At 42.6% G+C, this 16851-nt stretch overlaps 1 pseudogene; it reads right to left on the bottom strand.

Annotated features, from left to right (window-relative positions):
- Window positions 1-15296: 15296 nt before the first annotated feature.
- On the bottom strand, window positions 15297-15414 carry LOC124719336 (annotated as a pseudogene).
- Window positions 15415-16851: the final 1437 nt, after the last annotated feature.

Genomic DNA, 16851 nt, shown 5'->3' with positions numbered 1-16851 from the left:
GCTGGAGACAAAAAATGAAACGAAATGAGCGTGTGGCATCGTTGGCCGGGAGGCTCCATTCGGGGAGGTTCGGCCGCCGAGTGCTACTAGCCTTATTTCAGTCGATGCCACTATGGGCGACTTGCGTGCCGGTGATGTGGATGAAATGTTTATGAGGACAACACGACACCCGTAAAGCATCATTGGGCGTAAGAAACCGTTTGGGGGTTCCTGGTGCAGCAAGTCTTTGTAATGGCCATCACTTCGGCGACTTGCACGTCTTTGTGGTGTGGATGGGACGAGACGATAGCGACAGCACCAAGACACGGTCCGCGAGCTAAGAAAACCTCAGACCCGACCCCGACGGGGAATCGAACCCGGGATCCGCAATCTAGAGGCAGCGACACTACCCACTAGGTGCAAACTAGGAACGGAGCATTATAGAATTTTATGATCAATTTTTGCTCCATCTGATTTTTTTTCGCCCGGAAGCAACCGGAGCAATTGCCACATCGCAGCGTCCTGGTCGTCCAACATTTCACTAAAAAATACTGCACAATATTGTTGCATGTTTTTAGCAGGCACCCGAGGGAGATGTTCATGAGTAACACACAATTGCATACTGCTATCGGATAGTAATACTTGCCGTCTACGGACCGCTTTACACGAGTTTAAGGTTTATCTGCAAGCTTGCCCGACAACGCCAATTTGCCGTTTACTGCTCATTCCACAGATCGCTGAGGCCCTCCCTTATTACAGCCACCTCTGTAGGGGAACAGACGCGGGAGAGGCAGCTTGGAACTTAAGTTTTAGAGTAGAGAAACTATTTTCATACTAATTTTTCATACTACTGTGTTTGTCGTTTATTTGCAACAGATGCCGCAGCCTGACATGGCTTCATGTTCAGACAATCCTCGAAATGTAATAGAACACGAGGTTTTATTTATAATGTTCAAGATAAACTTGCACCTAGAAGGAAAGGAGTAGGCTGGCAAACCAGAACGCTTATAAACTGGTTATATTTCAATCAAAAAGCGTCAGTGGAAGCGATATGAAAAAGTATCAATTGGATGGAACTAGGAAAATGAGAGACGAGGCTGTTATCACTAATCTTTTTCAATCGGTATTTTCAAACAACACATTGATCACTGTCTTTAGGCGACAAAAACTGGAGGAAAAAATGATATGGTGTTTGAGGTTTCCAGACATGGTTCTTCCAGCAACAGAGGAAATTTAGAATATAGCGAGTACTGTTAAGGTAGCGAGAGTACCGTTGAGGCTAAAGGAAAAATTGATGGAATGAAAATCAATACAAAGGAAACAAAAGTAATTACACTAGGAGGAGAGGAAAGGAGAGGTATTATAACATATGCAAAGCTTTAAATAGCTAGGGAGCTGGCTAGAAATTGAGTGTAACAGCAGCACATTAATTAGATCCAGGCGAACCATTAAACTTTATCTTAGGAAAGAATGTTGTACTTTCATTTTTAGGAAGAAATTTTTGAACTTTTAAAAAACTGTTGTCACGAGTAATGTATAAAGTGTTAGTGCTTGACTAAGAAATGTTTCGGAGAATTCATAGACTGCATAAATGAAAAGCAAAAAAGAAAACTTCTGTAAGAAAGACAGCTACATTTTCCGAACGAAACAAGTGATATGTGAAGAGACTTCCTCTTCTAATGTTTCTTTTCTCTTTAGCATTGAACGTGTAAGAGGTGTATTATCAAGATTCCTATGTTGTATATTCATCGTATAATAAAAATACATCACATACATTCAGCAACAGAAAGATTCACATTAAGCAGAAAGGAAGGTGGAAGGGGATTCATCGACATAAAAAACCTACATTATGGACAGGTAGACAATTTAAGAAAATTCTTTCTAGAACGAGCAGAAACTAGCAAAATACACAAAGCAATCTCTCATATAAATACATCGGCTACACCATTGCAATTTCATAACCATTTCTACAACCCTTTAGATCACATAACATGAACAGATACGAAGAAAGTAAATTGGAAAAAGAAACCACCACATGGCAAGCACCCGTATTAGAACACAGCCACACATCGATCAAGACGCATCCAACACATGGCTAAGAAAAGGCAATATATACAGTGAGACGGAAGAATTCATGATTGCAATACAGGATCAAACGAACACCAGATATTATAGCAAGCATATTATTAAAGATCCCAATATCACAACCGATAAATGCAGACTTTGCAAACAACAAATAGAAACAGTAGATCACATCACAAGCGGATGTACAATACTAGCAAATACAGAATACACCAGAAGGCATGTCAATGTAGCAAAAATAATACATCAACAACTTGCCATACAACATAAACTAATAAAACAACACATTCCCACATACAAGTATGCACCACAAAATGTACTGGAGAATGATGAATACAAATTATACTGGAACAGAACCATTATAACAGATAAAACACCACCACATAACAAACCTGACATCATACTCACCAATAAAAAGAAGAAATTAACACAACTAATCGAAATATCCATACCCAATACAACAAATCTACAGAAGAAAACAGGAGAAAAAATTGAAAAATACATCCAACTGGCTGAGGAAGTCAAGGACATGTGACATCAGGATAAAGTTGACATTATACCAATTATACTATCAACTACAGGAGTCATACCACACAATATCCACCAGTACATCAACGCAATACAGCTACAGAAATCTGTAATTATTGATACATGTTCAATTACCCGAAAGTTCCTAAATGCAATGTAACATATACCGTACAGTTAAAAGGAAGTCACGCTTGATCAAGGTCCGCGTCACTTTCCATTTTTAACCAGACATAGCGTCTGAGAAAGGAAAGAAATAATAATAATAATAATAATAATAATAATAATAATAATAATAATAATAATAATAATTATTATTATTATTATAGGTACAGGTGTCTGCAGTTGCTGTAGTAAACCTTTTAATATCACCAGATTGAACTCTTAATGGTTTTATATTTTTCAGATGGATCAGGAAACTTCACAACGTCTGAAGGCAAAGCGACCCGACCAGACTGCTTATCGCGTTGTACCTTTTAAATACTCTGTTCTCCAAAAGTCGAACCTGCAGATACGAAGCACAATCGAATATTTATTACTACCTTTTACGTTCAAGTCACAACATTATTTTTACGGTCAGTGAGCCTTCAAACAGTAATGACGCTCATGAACCACTAGGGCCTGGTACATCGAAAGTGTGTAACATCAATGGGATAAAGGTTTAAAAGTAATTATGTGTCAATATTCTGAAAGGAGTAATTGTATAAGGAGACGTGTAAAATTTCTAACCACATCGTGCCATCGCATTTGTAATCTGCCTTTCGCGAGGCGAACTCTTACTCATGCACAGCATATTCTTATTAAGTAATTCTCTCGCTTATCTGCTAGCAAGGAAAGATACGTTACACAATGGTGACAGAGCCACTTTAAAAGAGGAGTGCTTTCTGCAGCAAAATGGACAAAGTTTTGAGGAAAATACTAAAAAAGTTGGGTGTGGAATGGTGTCATGTATGGTGGTGAAACGTGGACGGTAAGAAATAAAGCTAGGGCAGGGCCGGAGGCTTTTGAAATACGGATAAGGCGGAGGATGTGATGACTAAGCTGGATGGAGAGAGTGGAAAATGGAGACTTACTGAGAACATCGGGACAGCAAAGACAGTTACAGGATGTAATAAAAATAAGGGAACGACACTGGCTAGGAAATATATTAAGAAAGCCGGAGGGGCTTTAAGAAACTGCCTTCGAAGGAAAGCGGAGGCGAAGGCGAAGGAGGAAGATTCACTTCCTGGATGATGAGATGGAGCGCAGCACATAAAGCAGTATTAAGAACAAAGCAGCTGACTGATGAAAATTAAGACAATAATCTAATACAAGAGGAAACTGATGGTGAACACACAATGTGTATTATATACACTTGCAGGTGTACAATGCTTCCATACCTGTGCCACAGCGTCTTAACCCTCAACTGGTATCACACTATTTTCTTACGTAACTGGTATCATGGTGTCTGTCAGACTCCAGAAATTTACTGTCGCTACCCTGGATTTAATTGTGCTGCTCTTCTAGTCAATTTGTAGCCCGCTTCCTAGGTATCTAAAGTTTTGCATATCTTACAAATATTTCTCATTTCAGCATTTTTTTTATACGTTTATCTCCTAATGTCATTAAGTTTGTTTTCTTCCTACTGATTTTTATTCCGCCCTTCTTTTATTGATTTTCAGTTATGCAAGGTTATTCAAGCATACGAACGGATACATGTTTGCGTGTGCGCACCAGCAATGTGCAGGCTTGTGCAAGCAAAAGTATTTTTGGGGTACTATTGTTGGAATTATGTCATACAGCATATGAATGCCAGCTTTATACAGTATTCTTTTAACTTATCGTTTATTGACCTCAACATGTGTTTTCCAACACATGCAAGCGAAATATGACAGATTATTAATAATCAAGAAGAAAATACAGGAACTATGTAAGTGCTGTTCCGAAAAAGTGTAATCTCATACGTTTCTCAAATTCATATTTTGGTGCTAAGTTTCAAACTTTGAAGCCACCGTGGAGGCATATGTAAGTACTGGATTCTAGTGCAAAACACACACACACACACACACACACACACACACACACACACTAACAAATATTTTGTCAGTTTTCTAGGCAGTTACATCCGAAATCTGTCTCGAACGTGGAAAGGCGCAAGCATTTCGTTAGTACCTGTCAGATTAAAACTGCGTGCCGGGCCAAGACTCGAACTCGGGACCCTTGTCTCTCGTGGGCAGGTGCTGTACCATATAACTACCCAAGCACGACTCACGACCCATCCTCACAGCTTTGATTCCTCCAGTATCTCGTCTCCTACCTGCCAAACGTTACAGAAGCGTTAGTAGGTGGAGACGAGCTACTTGCGGAATTAAAGCTGTCAGGACGTGGCGTGAGTAGTGCTTCGGTAGATCAGACGGTAGAGCACTTGCCAGCGAAAGGCAAAGGTCTCGTGTTCGAGTCTCAGCCCGGCACACAGTTTTAGTCTGCCAGGAAGTTCCATAGCGCACTCTCCGCTGCAGAGTGAAAATTTTAGTCTGGACTCCATGAATACAACCCTATTAACAGCTCACAATAAATCTGTTAATGTTTGATAGTGTGTTGGAGCACCTTCCATTTTCGTTTCTGCCCTGTCATCTGACATCTGAAACATAAGAGCTGGCGATTTGAACAAAAACTTTGTTGTACCTATGTGAAAAACAATATGTCCTGTTTCACCCATTGAGAAAAGATTATCTATAGATTCATTGCCAGATTTGGAAATTGCTGTGAATATTAGTAAGTCTACAAAAACTTTCAGTTCAGGAACATCAATAGAATGTAGGAAACGTGTGGTTTTTTTTTTACCGATTTCATTCTTCGACCACCGCAGAATCTCCTGTATTATGTTATCAGTAACAGGTGTACGCCATAATTCTTCACTATCTTTACTATTACCCTAGGCATCAGCTTTAAATTGCAGACCAGGAATCTGCAACACATTGTTACGTCGTCTTGTTCTGACAAGAGGTCGTGGTTGTGCTTTTCTCCATTTGAATTAGATTACCCCATCATGAAAGTATAAATCACAGCGATATGGCATTTTTACTCAGATCTTGACCTGTTTGTATATCCTCTGTTCCATCACCACCACACACTCGCCCATTTGCTGTTTTAAACACGTATGTGCATAATGTTCTAGCCGAACGGTCTAAGGCGCTGCAGCCATGGACTGTGCGGCTGATCCAGGCGGAGGTTCGAGTCCTCCCGTGTGTGTGTGTGTGTGTGTGTGTGTGTGTGTGTGGTGTCCTCACATCGGAATATTTTTGAACAGAATTTTCTATCTTGTAATGTGGATAAATATCACTCACGTCCAAAACTTAAACATCACTTCCAAATGCATTTCGGAGTTTGGCTCATTTATTCTAAGATGTCGTTGAGAATAACCGGCTGATCAGAACGGTTGGGTGGACGTGGTAGAGGCTCCATACTGTGCGAATTAATTACGAAACACTGTCAATTATAACCGTACTGTACTGCACCGGAATCACCGCAATGAATAAGAAATGTCGATAAATACAGCAAAAATTGACAGAATACTAAAAATAGAAAGAATAATAATTAGGACATGTATAAATAAACAGGATAAAATAAATGGACATTTGAGAATAGCATCAAATGAAACAGTATATAAGAAAATAGAATCAGTCATGAGCACTATCAGGAAGAACGCATCTCATTCGTTGGACATCTGATGAGAACCCCAGAAAACAGCATTAGTAAAAAAAATACAAAAATTGTGGAATAGCAAGACCGACATTCAATGGATTACAGAAATTAAGGAAGATATATAAGAACTCCAAATTACAGTAGATGACCTAAAAAACTAGAGAGAGAAAACCTGAATACTGCGAGACCCGCAAACCAGACTACAAATGAAAATCAATAAAAGGAGTACAGGAAGAGTGGTCTCAGATGAAAAAGAAAGAAAATATCTGAAAGAATGAAGAAATATTGGGCAGACAGAAGAGCAAAAAATCTTTCATATAAGAATAGACTAATAATTATATTACCTACATATATTAAGTTATTGTTGAGCCAAATTGTATCCCTGTGTAACAACTTGTATACAACTTTGTATTTTTGACTATAGTGGCCCAATGAAGGCCATAAAATAAATAATAAAAGGTGTCTCAAGAGTAATAATCACGGAACTGATATCACACGTCTGCGAGACGTTCGGCGACTTTACTGTGGATTTACTGAAGGTCAAATAGTGCAATCGCCATCCCATGTTCACAGCAAGCAATCCCCATTCGAACTAAAAGGTACACGGAGAGAAAAGGCGAAATGATCGAAGCGAGGAAGGGATGTCCACCAGAAGGTTGGAGAGCGATCTCAAGTTGTAGCATAGTAGTAAAAGCCGCAAAAGCCTTCGAAATTGATTGCTAAGAAAGTAAACAAACACAGGCAAGTGGAAAATTAGTGTGAAAGCAGCCTGTGTGCACGCCAAAACGGACCACAGCTTCAGTCCCCTATATCCAGCTTCATTGAAAGATGGGAAGCAGCAGTGTGGAAAAGTTATGAAGATTTGTTAATTAGGAGGGAGGGCAGATTTGGAGTGGGGTGGGAATGAGGGATCTGAGTGGGGTGGGTCAGGGTATGATAGGGTAGGGTAGGGTTGGCGCACCTGGTGCGGCGCGGCCTACCTGCTGCTGACGGACGGGCAGTCTACGGCCGCGTCGCCTGCGCTGGCGTGGGGCCCTCCGCCTACGCCTCCAACACTGCGAGGCGATCCGCAGACGCGCTCGGAGCCACACTGCCTTGGCGCGTGGCCGGCGGCCAACGGCGCGGTGGTGGGGGCAGGCCGCTCCTACCAGTCAGGGGGTTCCCCTATTCATCACACACGCGCTCGCGCTAGCCGGGCGTCACAGCGGCAAGACTACTGCAGAGGCCAACCGGTTGCGTTGCGCGCTGCAGCGGACGCCGTCGCCAAACCAGGGGGGGGGGGGGAAATCAACTCTCTCTACAAGACCGTTATGTTGCGGGCACAGACACGAGGAGAGATTCGTCTGTTTGGTGCGGTCTTCAGTCCGAAGACTTGTGTCCCGCAGCTCTTTCTCCCAGTCTGTCTTACGCATGCCTCTTTATACCGCATTACTACTGCAACCCATACCCCCCGGCCTATTCAAACTGTGACAGGAAAACCAGCAAATATCCTGCATACAGAGTATATCTACATCCATACTCCACAAGCCACCTGACGGTGTGTGGCGGAGAGTACCTTGAGTACCTCTATCGGTTCTCACTTCTATTGCAGTCTCGTATTGTTCGTGGAAAGAATGATTGTCGGTATGCCCCTGTGTGTGCTCTAATCTGATTTTATCCTCATGGTCTCTTCGCGAGATATACGTAGGAGAGCAATATACTGCTTGACTCCCGGTGAAGGTATGTTCTCGAAACTTCGACAAAACCCCGTACCGAGCTACTGAGCGTCTCTCCTGCAGAGTCTTTCACTGGAGTTTATCATCTCCGTAACGCTTTCGCGATTATTGAATTATCCTGTAACGAAGCGCGCTGTTCTCCGTTGGATTCTCTCTCTCTCTTCTATCAATCCTATCTGGTACGGACCCCACACCGGTGAGCAACATCCAAGCATTGCATTTCCTTAGGATTCTTCCAATGAATCTCAGTCTGGCATCTGCTTTACCGACGATTAATTTTATATGGTCATTCCATTTTAAATCACTACTGATGCCTACTCCCAGATAATTTATGGAATTAACTGCTTCCAGTTGCTGACCTATATTGTAGCTAAATGATAAGGGATCTTTCCTTCTCTTTATTCGCAGCAAATTACACTTCTCTACATTGAGATTCAATTGCCATTCCCTGCACCATGCGTCAATTCGTTGCAGATCCTCATGCATTTCAGTACAATTTTCCCATCGTCCGCAAAAAGCCTCAGTGAACTTCCGATGTCATCCATAAGGTCATTTATGTATATAGAGAATAGCAACGGTCCTACGACACTCTCCTGTGGCACACCTGAAATCACTCTTACTTCGGACGACTTCTCTCCATTGAGAATGACATGCTGCGTTCTGTTATCTAGGAACTCTTCAATCCAATCACACAATTGGTCTGATAGTCCATATTCTCTTTGTTCATTAAACGACTGTGGGGAACAGTATCGAACGCCTTGCGGAAGTCAAGAAACACGCCATCTACCTAGAAACCCTTGTCTATGGCTCTCCGAGTCTCGTGGACGACTAGCGCGAGCTGGGTTTCACACGATCGTCTTTTTCGAAACCCATGCCGACTCCTACAGAGTAGATTTCTAGTTTCCAGAAAAGTCATTATACTCAAACATAATACGTGTTCTAAAATTCTACAACTGATCGACGTTAGAGATATAGGTCTATAGTTCTGCAGATCTGTTTGACGTCCCTTCTCGAAAACGGGGATGACCTGTGCCCTTTTCCAATCCTTTGGAAAGCTACGCTCTTCTAGGGACCTACGGGGGCAAGTTCGTTCGCGTACTCTGTATAAAATCGAACTGGTATCCATCAGGTCCAGCGGCCTTTCCTCTTTTGAGGAATTTTAATTGTTTTTCTATCCCTCTGTCATCTATTTCGATATCTACCATTTTGTTATCTGTGCGACAATCTAGAGAATGAACTACAGTGCAGTCGTCCTCTGTGAAACAGCTTTGAAAAAAGACATCTTGTTGTGATCTTCAGTCCGAAAACTGGTTCGATCCAGCTCCCTATGTTACTCTATCCTGTATCAACCTGTGCATCTTCGAATAACTACTGCAACCCACATCCTTCTGAATCTGTTTACTGTATTCAACTTTTGGTCTTCCTCTACTATTTTTACCCCCACACTTACCTCTACTACTAAATTTGTGATCCCTTGATGTCTCAGACTGCGTCATATCAACCTACATCTACTTTTATACTCCGGAAGCCATCCAACGGTGTGTGGCGGAGGGCACCTTACGTGCCATTGTCATTACCTTCCTTTCCTGTTCCAGTCGCCTATGGTTCGCGGGAAGAACGACTGCCGGAAAGCCTCCGTGCGCTCTCTAATCTCTGATTTTACATTCGTGATCTCATCGGGAGGTATAAGCAGGGGGAAGCAATATATTCGATACATCATCCAGAAACGCACCCCCTCGAAACCTGCACAACAAGCTACACCGCGATACAGAGCGCATATCTTGCAGAGTCTGCCACTTGAGTTTGCTAAACATCTCCGTAACGGTATGAAGCTTACCAAATAACCCTGTGACGAAACGCGCCGCTCTTCTTTGGATCTTCTACATCTCCTCCGTCAACCCGACCTGGTACGGATCCCACACTGATGAGCAATACTCAAGTATAGTTCGAACGAGTGTTTTTTAAGCCACCTCCTTTGTTGATGGACTACATTTTCTAAGGACTCTCCCAATGAGTCTCAACCTGACACCCGCCTTACCAACAATTTTATATGATCATTCCACTTCAAATCGTTCCGTACGCATATTCCCAGATATTTTACGGAAGTAACTCCTACCAGTGTTTGATCCGCTATCAGAAAAACATACAATAAAGGATCCTTCTTTCTATGTATTCGCAATACAATCTATTTGTCTATGTTAAGGGTCAGTTGCCACTACCTGCACCAAGTGCCTATCCGCTGCAGACTTTCCTGCATTTCGCTGCAATATTTTAATGCCGCAACATCTCTGTATACTACAGCATCATCCGCGAAAAGCCGCATCGAACTTCCGACACTATCCCTTCTTGTCAGGTTGTACCACAAATTTCTCTGATCCCCATTTCTATTCGTGTCTCCTCATTTGCTACGTGATCTACCCATCTGATCTTCAGCATTCTTCTGTAGTACCACGTTTCGAAAGCGGTTCATTTCGTCGTAACTGTTTATCGCCCACGCTTCGCTTCCATATATGGCTCCACTTTTAATCTCCCTCCTTCCTAATTCCAGTTATTGTTCACAATAAGCCAAGTCTTGGATGAAAAATTTGAGAGGAGTGGAGATTACAATGAACTTTCTAATTTACTTAGCATTTCGTGTACAGTTGGCTCCTGTTTTTCTTGTCTAGGGGTGTGATTCCTGAAGCTGAAATTCGCACATTTTAGGTACTCATGGACTTCTTGTTGCAGAATTTGTTCCTACGTTAATATATTTTGTCACATTTTATTATATCATACGGTCTTTTGAATTTTCGCATTAACGAAGCCGAAATTACACTTCGCACAATATACAAAAGTACTTCCGATCACATTTGAGGCATGCTTACTACTCCCTCCACTTTGCTGTAATGATAGTACTCCGAAGTGTTTACAATCTTTCTTGAAAAATCAATTTCTATTAAGTTCGATTATTATCTCATAAATATATCCAGAAATAAAGATAATAAACAGTACTAGATTGCGTAATTAATAACAAATTTTAAATCTGCCAAATAATTCGTAATTTGATAAGTTTCTAAAAAAATAATTGGAACTTTACATTCAGGGTTGGTACTAATTGATTGTAACATAGAAAAGAAAGTAATTCCTTTCCATAACTATTACCTTGAAATGTATTGTGTACAAAACTACATGAAAGTTTCCAGGAAAGCAGCTGAGATAATACTGACTTGTCCAAAATTTTAAAATACTGTTATCGACAACTACTGTTGAGGAAAAGTAATGTTAGATGACCATGTTCCGTTACATACTCCAGGCAAGAATCTTATGGAAACACTTCCTAACACTTAAATCTATATTCGACGTTCACAAATGTCTTCTTCAGAAATGCTTTTCTTGCCACTGCCAGTCTACATTTTATATCCTCTCTACTTTGGCCATCATCAGTTATTTTGCTGCTCAAATAGCAAAACACGTCTACTACTTTAAGGTCTCGTTTCCAAACCTAATTAGCTTAGAATCACCTGATTTAATTCGACTACATTCCCTCATCATTTAATTTTTTGTTCATGTTGTTCTTGCATCCTTTCAAGGCATCGACCATTCCAATGAACTACTCCTGCAATTCTTTTGTTGTGACAGAACTACAATGTCACGTCAAGCCTAAAATTCTCCTCCTCCTTAATCTTTAATTCCTTCTCCAATTTTTTCTTGGTTTAATTTACTGCTTGTTCAGTATACAGATTGAAACACATGTGATAGACTACAATCCTGCGTTACTCGCTTCTCAACCACTGCTTCCCTTCATGCCCTTTGACTCTTAACTGCCATTTATGTATAAGTCGTAAATAGCCTTTTCGTCCATGTATTTTACCCCAGCTACTTTCAGAATTTCAAAGAATATCCCAGTCAACATTGTCAAACGCTTTCTCTACGTTCAAAAATGCTATACACGTATGATTTGCCTCTGCTTAACCTCTCTTGTATGGCAAGTCGTAGGGCCAGTATTGCCTCAAGTTTTCGTAATTTCTCACGAATCCTAACTTATCTTCACCGAGGTCGGCTTCTACCAGTTTTTCCATTTTTCTGTAAATAATTTGTATTAGTATTTCTTGCACTGATAGTTTGGTAAGTATCACACCAGTCAGCACCCGCTTTCTTTGGAATTGGAATTACAGTGAGGGTATTTCGCCTGTCTCATATCTTATAGACCAGGTTAATGAGTTTTGTCATGACTGGCTTTCCCAAGGCTATGAATAGTTATGACGGAATGTCATCTACTCCCAGGCGCTTGTTTCCACTTAGGTCTTTCAGAGCCCTGTCGAATACTTCACGCAGTATTTTCTCTCACATCTCCTTTTCACCTACGTCCTATTTCATTTCCATAATATTACCTTGAAGTACATCTCCCTTGTATAGACAATTTAAGTATTCCTTCCACCTCTCTACTTTTCCTTCTTTGCTTAGGACAGGTTTTCCACTATACAGAGCATCAATGACAAAGCTTGTTAATCTCGTGAACGGGCTGTTGGCGCGAGTGTAGGTGGAATACAGCCTATCTTCCTATCTTCGCCGTGGCAGTAACAGGAGAGGGTAGGGCAGCTAAGGGGAGGGGGGAGGGGGGAGGGGGGTGGTGGGTGACGAGGCGGCCGGTCGCCTTCTACCCCTGGAAAGATCTCCGGAACCAATTTCATTGCAGGCTGAGAGGACCTGGGGCCTTCCTGGAGGGACTGGAGCGAGGGAAAGTCCCTGCCACCATTCAGAAGTGAACACAGGACATCAAGGGCCACAGGGTCAGAATATTGTGCTCTATCCAACAGACGAGTAGTTTCTAACCTTTCCAACACTATTACCTCCCAAATGGAATCAGATAATATCCAGTACACCCCCTCCACCAATCCCTTTGCGATCGTCATTCTTAGCTCCTAACTAATCTTCAGTATGAATACAATTTTCCTTTAGAAACTTTTTTAAAACAAAAAAGATGAGGAAACTTCCTGCTAGATTGAAACTGTGCCGGACCGAGACTCTAACTCGGGACGTTTGCCTTTCGCGGGCAAGTGCTCTGCCATCTGAGCTACCCAAGCACGACTCACGCCCCGTCCTCACAGCTTTACTTCCGCCACTACCTCGTCGTGCTTGGGTAGGTCAGATGGTAGAGCACTTGCCCGCGAAAGGCAAAGGTCCCGAGTTCGAGTCTCGGTCCGGCACACTGTTTTAATCTGCCAGGAAGTTTCATATCCGCGCACACTCCGCTGCAGAGTGAAAATCTTATTCTGGAAACGAAAGATGATATTTTCCGCTTGCAGACGTTTTATTAAACCACGAATTAATGACACAATGGGTACTGCTCATCTCTAAAACGCTTGTTTCACAGAATAAAAGAGGAATACTACGTCTGCCTCTCAGGAAAGGAAGGTAACCTCCACATTCAGAGTAGACACGTCTTTCACTACTTCCTATGCATCACTCCTCTCTCTATCGACACTTGCTTCTGCCATATGCAGCAACGCCATTTAGTATCAACCATGTTAAAATATTGGCACTATAGTTCTGGTTTGTAAATCATTTGATTGCTAGACCCATTTCTGAACTGACACGAATCTGAAAACTTCGCAAGACATAGTTACTGTTGTGCTGTGCTGTACTGTTAATTAGTTCGTTTACCTTTCCTGAAGAGAGTAAAGAAGTAATGTTTGGTCCACTGCAGGAACTACCTGTAACTCACAGGAGGCATTTTCAAGTGCTTAAATAACTCTCTTAGACGCCTGAATTTCGCTGAGGTAGATGCATGGTACAAAGTATGTCTGTAGTGGCTCGACTGTGAGAAAGATGATCAAACATCTGTTTCACAAGCTTAACCTCTATATTATCTCACGTGTTAATATTAGTATTTTTTAAAAAGAAGTAACTATTCGTAACTTACGTATATTACATCCTCCTGAAATACTGACAAATAGTAACGATCTTTTAAAAATAACTCACTTTCGTGACCAAAAGTCGATGAAAATTTTTATTTTTATCCCTCACGATATTTCACTTTACCCCCTCCCATTGGGGCTATTAGCCCCAGGTTGGGAACCATTGCACTAAAGCACCACTGCGACGAATATACGGAATAGTAGGAACATGCTTAAATGTACAGGTTGCACGAAGGTATAGATAGGGTTAGAAATTTTGCACTCAGCGGCGCCATCTCTGGCAGCAACATCAGCTCCAACCCAGCTAGCCACCAAGCGTAACTTATCTTCGATGACAGATACGGGTACGCCATTCCATGCTGCTTCACCCATATGCAAGAGCGAAGGAGTCTTAATGGCTACCAAGTGTTCGCATACCAGTCTCTCGACAACGCATGAACAGATGTTTTCAGTTGGACCGATCCGAAGGTCTTTCTAGCCAGTGCAAACATCAAAGACCCTCTGTATCAGAAGGTAGGTCAAGACGGCACGGATAATATGCGGTCTTGTGTTATCTTGTTAAAAGATAGCGTCACCGAGACTTAAAAGATAGGGCACAGCCACTGGTCGTAATACAGTGAGAGTGTTGTCCAATGGTATTTGAATTTATAGTACGCAGTGAAATTTTAAGATGCAGAGATTTATTTCAAAAGATACACAATCAACAACCGTTTACAGCTTATATGTTAATTTTGACAAAATATTTGCGAAGGAATGTTCTTTCAGTACTGTCCCTCTCTTTCGGCACACTCGTCGACCCTCTGCGTGAAGTTTGTCGTCACTCTCTCCAACACGTGGTACACCACAAATCTCTCGCTCAATGGCATTCTTTAATTGAAGTACATTACGTGACTTACTGATTTACACTTCGTTCTTGTGGAAGACCCACAAAAGTCACGCAGAGAGTCAGATCTGGAGAGCAGGATGGTCAGTCAACCTCTTCTTGGTATGGAGTTCCCTGGAAACAGTTTCTCCTTACTTCAGACGTACATAAAGCGTAAGTGCGAGCTGTGACGCCGTCTTGCTGAAAGTAAACATTTCGTCTATTTATTCCGCGGCGGCGAAGTTTCGGGACGAGAAATTCACGCAACGCGGTCAAATAACGCTCCGAGTTTACGGTGACGGCTCTCCCATTTCCTTTGAAAAAATTAAGGCCCTAAAAACTAAACTCTGCCCGGACAGGTCGTGAAGGTCCAACGGTATGGACCGGCCGCCCTGTCATCCTCAGACCACAGGCGTCACCGGATGCGGATATGGAGGGGCATGTGGTCAGCACACCGCTCTCCCAGCCGTATGTCAGTGTAAGAGACCGGAGCCGCAACTTCTCAATCAAGGAGCTCCTAGGTTGCCTCACAAGGGCTGAGTGCACCCCGCTTGCCAAGAGCGCTCGGCAGACCGGATGGTCACCCATCCAAGTGCTAGCCCAGCCCGACAGCGCTTAACTTCGGTGATCTGACGGGAACCGGTGTTACCACTGCGGCAAGGCCGTTGGCTAGAAGTAAGGCCCTACGACACCAAATTTCCCTAATCCAGCCAACACTGTGACCCTGTCACAAGGCAGTAGCTGAAGGTTCTTTGAAGACCAATAAGGACAGTTTTGTTTCTTAACACTGCCGTTTGGGTGAAAATGAACCTCATCCGTCATTAGAATCACAATTCCTGGTTCTTGTTCAAACATCTCATTAGTTCAGCAAAACGCTTCCTCCTCACAAAATCCAAGTTTCATCTCCCAGACAATCACAATTTTCTAGGGATGAAATTTCAGACGGTGCAAAAGTGCGTCGGAGAGACGAATATGATAACCAGACAGACTGTGCGTGTCGTCTCGCAGATAGGCTGGGCTCTGTCGAATTGCATGACGTACAACTTCAACGTTTTCAGGTGACGCGGCCAGGTTTTTTCCTGAATGTAGAATCTGTCTCACGGAAGTTATTAGCGTATAGCGAAATGGCTTTGCAGGTTGTTGGAACACCATTACGCGAAAAAGTTGAGTTGGAGACGGAAATTCCTCTGAGTGGCGGTCAAAGACTCTGCATGTGGAGGGATTCTGGGTGGAGACAGAAACAACCGTAGTCGACAGAACTGGCAAGACTAAGGAAGGATTCACGGGACAAAAACCAACAAGCAAAGACAGCCCCTGAAAGAGAGGTAAGACTTGAGCTGCATCGTAACGCTGAACACAAATACCAGAAACAACTAAAGACAACAAGGCAAGACTACTGGACCAATTTTGTACAAACCCAGCTACAGAACGACATCTGGGGACAACCATTCAAGATAGAAACGAGTTAAGACGACGACAGTCCTGTCAACATTAAAACAAGCTGACGGCACAATGACCAGAGGATGGAGAAGCACAGCAGAATATCTTCTCAACAGGCTCCTCCCAGATGACGACCCCACACAAGACGAACGACACCACGCCGACCTAAGAGAGAGCACGAGGCAGCCGTACATCAGTGACAGTGTAACCATGCAATTCGCGCAAGAGGTCGCGACCGCAATCAGCAGGCTTAAAAACCGAAACGCACTGTATTGATACAAAAATGAAAGTCAGTGCAAGGAACAACATTATTAGGAAAGTGACCGAACTGGGGAGCACGCCCACAGGGCCTCCGCACATCTGCCCTCGCTTTGTGCTTCTCCGCTGCTGAATATGCAGCACCTGTATGGCAGAACTCCAGCCATGCCAAACAGGTAAATATTGCTCTAAATGAAACAGGACTAACAGTAACCAGCTGCTTGCGGGCAACCCCTGTTGACAAAATATACTATCTCATGGGTGAAGCACCTCCAGACATCTGAAGGAGAACAACAGATGAAGTGGAAAGAAAGAAGCGGGAGACAGATCAGAGACAACACCTGTTTGGAAGCGAACATTACACACCGAGACTCAAGTCGACAAAAGGTTCGCTCTGGACAACGCAACC

This window comes from Schistocerca piceifrons, chromosome 10 (assembly GCF_021461385.2).
Source record: "Schistocerca piceifrons isolate TAMUIC-IGC-003096 chromosome 10, iqSchPice1.1, whole genome shotgun sequence".
Classification (NCBI taxonomy): Eukaryota; Metazoa; Arthropoda; class Insecta; order Orthoptera; family Acrididae; genus Schistocerca; species Schistocerca piceifrons.
Note: the sequence above shows the minus strand (reverse complement) of the source record. Positions and strands in the feature narration are given on the sequence as shown.